This window comes from Crocodylus porosus, unplaced genomic scaffold (assembly GCF_001723895.1).
Source record: "Crocodylus porosus isolate Cpor-Errol unplaced genomic scaffold, CroPor_comp1, whole genome shotgun sequence".
NCBI lineage: Eukaryota > Metazoa > Chordata > Crocodylia > Crocodylidae > Crocodylus > Crocodylus porosus.
In genome coordinates, this window is record NW_017728951.1 from 40,877,139 (window position 1) to 40,885,960 (window position 8,822).

The window sequence follows — 8,822 nt, forward strand, 5'->3', positions numbered from 1 at the left end:
TGATCAGGGGACAACAGGGCAGGCCCTATGAGGAGAGGCTATGGGACCTGAACCTGTTCAGCCTCCAAAAGAGAAGGCTGAGGGGTGATCTAGTGGCCTGTTATAAACTAGTCAGGGGGGATCAGCAGGCACTGGGGGAGTCCCTGTTCCCCCGAGCACTATCAGGAGAGGCCAGGAATAATGGTCACAAGCTAGCAGAGGGTAGGTTTAGGCTAGATATCAGGAGGCGCTACTTCATGGTCAGGGCAGCTAGGATCTGGAACCAACTTCCAAGAGAAGTGGTGCAGGCTCCTACCCCGGGGGTTTTTAAGAGGAGGTTAGCTGAACACTTTGCTGGGGTCATTTGACCCGAGTACTCTTTCCTGCCATGGCAGGAGCTCAGACTAGATGATCTACTCAGGTCCCTTCCGACCCTAGAAACTATGAAACAATTCTAGTCAACTTACCTATGACATGCCCCTTCAAACCTGAATGCAACATGGTTTTTCTTGATGCCTTGCTAGCATGCCAGCTGATTGCAGGCAAGGAGGACACGCCAAATCACCCACATAAAGCAGATGCCAAGCAAGAAAGAGTGCCTGCTGTTGACCATCACAACCAGCATACAGGAAGAACAGTCAGGAAAGAGTAATTAGACCATTTAGCCCAGACATACTAGATGTTAGGTACAAATCTGACAATATGGTTCTACAGCGAGCAGGAAAACTGAAACAGCTTGTTGATTTGTGGGAAGGATACAGAAGCCAATATAGGGAGAAACTCTTCATTAGTGAGGCAGAAGATCACCTCAGGGGCAGATATTAAACCAAAGCCCATTTATCAGAACAAAAATCAAACCTACAATTAAAACCCAGAATAAAATTTCAACCAAACAGTACGGGCAATCGGCTGCCCCTTGTAAAGCCCCTGAAGCCCTGATCATATTGTTGATAAGGGAAGAAATGAAATTAGAGGGGAAAGTCATTCCATCAACAGACTTGCTTGGAGTAACAATTTTTATTTTAGTGAGAGACAAAAACCCTCATTAGTCACTGATAGGATAAGTTGTATTTACAAAAAGTGGATTAGTCATCCACCGATTTCATGCCAGAGGGAGCCAAGGGCTCTGTCTTCTTGGCTTCCACAGGAGAGGAGGCTTCCACACTCAAAAAGGCACAATCACTGTTCTCCTAAGCCTTATTTCAGCAGGTGCTCAGTATCAGTGTAAAAATACAAAACAAAACACAACCCACCCACCATGAGGAAATACCGCCTGCTCTCAGACAGGCGCCAACTCAGAGGTTGCAGATGTAAAGTGACCCCCTCCTTCCTCCTCCCAGATCACTACCATCCTGTGCTACCCCTGGCAGTTCAGTCCACTAAACAAATATCAAAACATGCTGTAAATTCCATATTGAAGAAAACAGGGAAACTACTGAGGCTGAAGACTCCCCAACAGCTGCCAGAGTTTATATGAAAATCCACTTGCAGAGGAAAGCTAGACTGTGTGGCAAGTAGCTCTGAAGCATTACAAATACTGCAGCTTCTGACATTCACTAATAAACAAGAGCATGATGCAGCAACAGTCTGGCTACTGCAGTGACCCTGCTATAATTTGTACCGCATGGAATTGTACTGTAGTGTGTGTGTGGGCAGGGGGGGCGGGGAAGGTATTCCAGTAGATGCCCCCCCCACCTCTGTAGTAACAGGATGGAAGGTAGCATGTATTCTGCCTTCCAGCGGCTTGCAAGATTACTTTCCTTCTGCCACTCTCCTCCTTAACATATATCAGGGACTGCAGCCATGCCAAAGGGATGAGACAAGCAGGATTTGTTGTACAGTGTGTGGGGAAATATATTGATGGGCAGGCAAGAGGCTCTCCATTTCTACCTGCAGAATGGTACTAGCACATGCCCAGTGGGTGAGAGGTTCAGCTGCCAAGGGGATGCAAGAGTTGCAATAGGATAACAAAGGTGTGTGAAACAGGTCCTAGTCAATTCAGCCTGAATCAGAGACAGTGATTTGATTCGGATCACTCCCCGATTCGATTCAGCTGAATCCTAATCTGAAGATTTGGTGCTGATTTGGACATAGACACAGCTTTAAATGTTTTTTCTACATACCTCAAGGTACCAGGCACAGCCTGTGAATGCTGTGATGCTGGGGCAGATGGAGCATACTAAAGGAGCAGGGGGGTGCCCTGTGGCACATCCAGAAGTGAACCAGAAGTATATCCGGTCCATTTCTGGATCTGCCAGGGAGCACACTGGGGGTCCCCCCCCATGCCCCTCCAGCTCAACAGTCAGCTGCAGGGGGACCCCAGGTACCCTCCCAGATCCAGGAGGCACCAGTCACCAAGGGGGGTGGGGCAGGAGAAGCCCCCCAGCATGCTCCCTGGTGGACCCAGAAGTGGACTGGAATTGCTTCTCGTTCACTTCTGGGTTTGCTGCCAAGCACGCTGGGGAGCCCCCCACGCTTCTGTGGGATACTCCATGTGCCCCAGCATCCCAGCATTCACAAGCTGCATGCTCTCTAGAGGCATGTAGAAAAAACATTTAAAGATGAGTAAATGTCTGAATCTCTGAATCTTTCCGATTCGATTTGGAGAGGTTAAAGGGTCTTCCGATTTGATTCTGATTCCAAGATTCGTCCACCAAATCGGGCCGAATCAAATCAGGGACCGAAGCTTTGCACAGCCCTACAGGATAAATATTCTGCTGCAAAGAGTTATTACCAGCTGAAGCTGGTTTGCAGGCCTATGCAAAAGACTAATCTCTAATTTCCAAGCAGAAATGAATGTTGCAAGAACAAATGAAATGCAACAGGACTCCTTTAGAAAAAGGAAGAAAGAAAAATGACCACTTGAAAGATTCAAAACAAGGTAAAACCACCTCGAAAAAGACCCTTGCAAATCTTATGTCCAATAATCATTTTTATGCCTCAGTTTCCCCAGCATGAAATGGGGATAGTACTATCTTTCTCAACTCACTGGGCATTACAAGAATAATATTCATAAAACACCCTCAAAATAAGAAAACCATCTAAATGCTAAATACTACTACGTTTAGTCCATGGTGCCCTCTCTTAATGCTTTCCCAAGTAGGCATCAGTGTAGACTAAGGGTACACCAATAGAGACTTTTTTGGGCTGACACCAATGGCTGATTTTTAACAAGCCATATCAGCCAATACCAATCCCATTCCCAATATGCAGCCCCAGCAGGCAGCACGGAGAGCAGTGTCTGGCTGCTAAGTCTGTTGTGGGGGAAGAAGTGAGGGGGGATGGGTATGAGGGGGCAGACTGAGGCCCCGTGGTGAAGGAAGGAGTGGGGCTGGTGCTGAGGAAGGGGCAGGTGCTGCACAGCTGGGGCAGGGTGCAGGATGGAGCTGCGGCTCATCTGGGGGTGACTCCTGCCACTGCATGCACCCCCAGAAGGCATGGGGGTGAGGCATGTGCCCCTGTTAGGGTAGCTTATATTTAATGTTTTGAAGCTGCACCTGCTTATAGCATTGTTTATATTTAGCCTTATTTAACCATTGCTTACGTTTTGTCCTTATTAGCTTTTGGGGTTTTTCTAAATTAGCTGGCTTTAAGTTGTTGTTGTAGAGCTCATAGGTGCTCATTATATCTTTTATTATTTTATCACTGTGAGAAGTTTTTTTACTATAACATAGTAATGGCCTTGTTACCAGCTCCAGTTAACTGAACTTGGCACTAACCAGCTGAATTGGAGGGATGAAAGAATTGGATATATTAATGAAAGATAAGGGAGACCAATGGACAATGATCAAAGTAAGACACCAGAAAAAGGCCAAATTAAGAGATGCGTATGCAATGGGTCTGTTAGACAAATGACTATGCTGACGGGATAAAAGATGGACAGTATGCTAACTGCAGAGAGACCAATCCGAAAGCAAAGAGTCAAAGAAGTGAAGTTGAAGTAAACCATAAAAAGGGGGGAAAAGAAAGTTCGTTGTTGTAGTCATAAATCTAGCCTTTAACACCTGTCTCGACCGTCCCAGCCCACAACATACCCTTTGCTTCCAGGAACTGAGTGGCCCGCTTTTCTGTTGAGCAAAATAACATCTGGGATTGGGTGAGATTATTGTACTGAATGTTTTTCCTCTCAATGTAGAAACTGCTAAAATAATACTTGTTGTACTAATAAAATTATATTTTGATTTTAAGACAAAGTTGTCTACATTTAAGTGAAACTTGGTTTTAGGACGCAGAGTTGTCTGCATTCGTATTCCATGTTCCATTTCAGGGTTAATCAGACTTTAATGATCCCCAAGCACTATCTGGGGGATAGTGATGCTAACATTCCAGATGTGTATGCAGGGCGAGGGTGAGCTGCTGCTGCAGACTGAGGCCAGGGGCAGTGCCAGGCTGGGACTGCACTTGGGCCAGATGTTGGCAGCATGGGGGGGGGGGGGGGGGCCAAGACAAATTTTGGAGTGGCTGTAGCCCTCCTCCCCGTAACCCCCTGCCCAGTGTCACTGCCACTTGCCCCGAGCACAGCCCCAGCCCAACCCCCCCAGGGGGAAAAGCCTGGCATCGGCAGCCTGCCTTCACCCTGCATGCAGATCCAGGGGCACACACTCCCCATGTTCTCCTGGGATATGAGCAGCAGCAGAAGCTCCCACCCTTGCGGCTCCCTTACGTGCTATGACCTTGGCTGTGCAGCACCTGCCCCTGTCCCTGGACCACTCCCTCCCTCACCACAGAGGCCTTACCTTGCTCCTTTCCCCCACAACAGACTTATGAGCCTGACGCTGGTCTCCACGTTGCCGGGCTGCACTCCATGCACATGGCATTTAAATTGGCGACATTAAAAATCGGCCACATCAGCCAAAAAAGCCAATTGCCAATAATGTCAATTTTCCTTATACTGGTGCTGATATGATATGGTGCACCTGATATGATATGGTGCAATGTATTGGTGCACCTTTAGTGTAGACCCCAAGAGCATCTTTAGGACACGTCTTCCTATCAGCACTAAGAAAGGAGATGGAAGACTGCTCTATACTGTAACGTTGGAAGATTCACCAAATTACCAAAAGTTTTGCCACCTCAAGTGGTTAACCTAACTGTGAGTGTAGTTTTACGCTGCAATCAAATGTACGATTGCACAATAGGTAGGTAACTGAGTGGAATAGATGCAACAGCACAGACTCCAAAAGACCTCTGCTTGCTGCTACATGCTCAACTTCATGTAAGCCTGTCTTCACTAATATCATTCCTAGACTACCTAATTAATAATTAGAGAAGGAACAAGTCCCATACTGCAATAGTACCTTCAGTTGTAGCAATCATACAGAGCCCAATACTTGGTTCCATTTTCCTCCGCATTCAATTCAGCACCGAATACTTAAAAATATACAAACATCCTACAAAGGGAAACAATACAACACATGACTCCACCGCTATCCCTGCTCCAAGTCCCAAGCAGATGTCAGACAAACTGCAAGTCTACCTATTCCATGCTAATGATGTCTTTGTGACTTAATGGGTATGTCCACGCATGCAAGCATGCACACCTGCAGCAGCTCAAATGGAAGTGATACAAATTTGAGCCAGGGCTTTTTGCTTCAGCACACATACTTGGACATGCACTTTGTTGTGGAGCAAGTTGTGCCACTTGGGGCAAAATAATCCTGCCTGGCTCCTCCTGGATCTGCAGCTGGGGAGAGCTAGAGTCCGGGGCCAGCACCTGTGCTGTCCCAGCAGTATAAAAAGCTGCCCTGTCCTGGCCCCATCCGTAGAAAAAGCTGCCCTGGCAAGCAGCTCAGGGCCACTCGCTCTCAGGAGATTCTGGGGCCTGGCCACTTGGTACCTGGGGACACTACCCCTTGTGCCAGCTGGACTGCTGCAGCAGCATCCCAAATCCATTTTTAAAAATACCCCCAAATCTATGTTGTTCCACAATTAAAAAAACTCCAAGAGACCACGCTACACACACACAGAGACAGGGGGGGGTTGGGCAATGTTAAAGCAATGTGGAAGCCTACCAGTGTCTCCATCATGAAAAAATAAATTCTAAATACCTATATAGGAGTTAAGTTCTCTTTGCACATGATGGTGTGATAGAGGGGATGTAGTGTTTGCAGGAAGGGGTGTGGCGGAAGGCAGGTGCACGCACGCGGAGGAATGTGGGTTGGTGTGTGGGTAGGTGTGGGGTGATTGCTGGGGGTACTGTGGAGGACTGCTCTAGAAGGGTGGGTTCCCTGGCCCCTACAGGGTACAGCACCCCCAAGAGAGCCCCAGCCCCTATCCCGCAAACGGCCCCAGGCCCCCTGCCCACGGTCTCAGGCACCCTGGAGGGGCATAGCACCTTCCCACCCCAGGGTCCCAGCTCCCCCCTGGAAGGCCACAGCCACCCCCCACCCCCAGGGTCCTAGGCACCCTGGGCCTATAACTTACCTTTAGCAGCAGCAGCAGGAGTAGAGCACTCTGAGCCATGGCAGCAGGACCCGACGCGACATGCGGGGACTGCGCGGCAGACCCAGCCAGGTCCTTCTGGCCCTGGGGCTCCTCTGCCACCCAGCCAGGCTGAGTCATGGTGGCAGGACCCAGCGTGGCACACGGGGACTGTGTGTCAGACCCAGCCAGGTCCAGCTGGCCCTGAGGAATATCTGCTGCCCGACCGAGCCTGGCCCTTGGTGGCAAGATCTGGCGTGGCACATGGGGACTGCATGCTGGGCCCAGCCAGGTCTTGAGGCCTCTCTGCTGCCCGACCAGGCCAGGCCCTTGGTGGCAGAACCTGCCACTCTTGGGGCCCCTCTGCCGCTGAGCCAGGCAGGGCCAGGCCCTTGGCAGCAAGACCCAGCATGGCATGCGGGAATTGCACACTGCACCCAGACGGGTCCTGCTGGCCCTGGGGCTGCTCTGTCTGGCCAGAAGGAGCAGCCCCAGGGCTTCTAGGACCCGTCTGGGCTCAGTGTGTGGTCCCTGCACGCTGTGCCGGGTCCTGCTGCCATGGGTCCAGCCTGGCCAGGAGGGACAGTGATCCTCCCTATGGTCCCCTCCTCCAGACCGCCCGACCCCTTACTGACCAGCACTGGAGCCTTGGTGCTGAATATGCAGCCTGGCAAGCCGCACATTTCAGCACCAGGGCAAGGGGCCAACCACAGAGAAGCTCTGGCAGCCAGAGAATCTCCCTGGAAGACCCAGCCTCTGGTTGCCTGCCCCACTTTTTTTTTAGCTTCTTTTTTTTTTAGACCCCAGGGGTCTAATTTTCTCCCCATGCTGCAAACTTGTAGTGCAGGGAACATTACCACATGTGCCTCTTGCACCGTCTCAAGGGGGCTTGAGACTGGGAAAAAGGTACACACACGCTCATCTGGATGCACCCAATATGAGCTACTTGCAAGAGGAGTTATACATTTGAGAAAAAATCCAGAGGCTACTGTAACATCTTACAGCCATCTGCAATTGTGCCTCAACCCTCCCTACTCCATCAGCTGTAGCCAACTTATATTTCAAATGCCATGAGCAAGCAGCCTTAGGAAGCAGGCTCCAGCCCAGACACCTTTAAGATCACACCTACATTTTGGGAGTTCCCATCACCTTAGGATCTGGGTATTAAGACTAAATGCCTTCATACACACACACACGTCTTGCATCCGAGGCAGTAGGTGTAGATACAAAAAAACAACAAAAATTGGATAACCTGTACTGGTAGCTAGAGTAGATTCTAAAAGGACCCAGTAAAATCTAGAACATACACAAGAGCATGTCCAGCTCCTTTCCCAGAGAACAGCAATCTGAAACTGTCGCAACCTCCGATTCCTTGCAACACCACCAGCTATACCCGTGTAGCATGGGACTGCTGGGGCACTGGGATCCTCAGCTGCCATTGCTAGGCATTAGGAAACCATGGCTAATAAGAAGTACTGGGCATTTTCAGACTCTTTCCTTTCCCTTCTCAAAACAGTACTTTCCTATGCATCCTTTAAAATTAATCTGCACACCCCCTGCACGCATGCCTCTAACCCAGCCATAGAAAGTCAGGCGAAATGCACGTTTTCCCTCCTCCCAATTAAATCAATACATTGTAATCTTGTACAAAAATGCTTCCATGAAGTTACATATCTGGATATGCTAATAAACAATGGGTGGAAGAAGAAAGACTTACAACCTGTGGCCTGAAAAGTAAAGTAACTCGCCTCTTAGGCTCAGTGGCAGTTGGGGGCCAAAGGGAGAAAAGTTCTAACTCAGCCTTATCCCTTGAACCTCTTTCCTCAGTGGCTGAAGTGGAAGCAGACAGAGCTATAATTTTATTTAGCACTCATCCTTCCATGAAAGCATGTGGTATACTCAAGCCAGAGGAGAGGGAAGCACATATCCCTTATCTTCTAATCTTACAGAATGTCTCAGAGACTAGTACCCATGCTGTAGATCTCTAAAGGAGGCTTTGAAACCTCACAGACAGTGGTCGACATTTTCTATTACATCCCACAGGCTTTTGTTCCATCTCCATAAATGTGCATGGGACTTCTCTCCAAGGAGAGAGACACAAGGGAGTAAAGTGACAAAGCAAAGAGGTCAGGATGCTCACCAAACAAGGATGCTGGGAACAGGGAGTTGACTTAGGAAAAAGGGGGGGGGGAAAAAAAGAGAGACTGATGTAATCTCCACCACCAAATACAGGAAGAATGCTGCTCTGTAGATAAAAATCAAGCCATTCACCCACCCACAAAAAGTCACTCACTCACAGGCCCCAGAACCTTTGCTATGAAGAGGTTTGAATGATAGTCTACCAGGGTTCGCAGGCCAGCAGGCTGGTCTAGGGAAAGCTACATCTCCAGATGTACAGAGCAGCATAGGCAGCAGCTGGGGGG

General features: G+C 49.0%; 1 protein-coding gene across 1 annotated transcript in view; it reads right to left on the reverse strand.

Moving 5' to 3' along the window:
* Positions 1 to 8,822, reverse strand: part of CAMK2G (calcium/calmodulin dependent protein kinase II gamma) — a 184,688-nt gene that overhangs the window by 139,410 nt on the left and 36,456 nt on the right. The window lies entirely within an intron of this gene.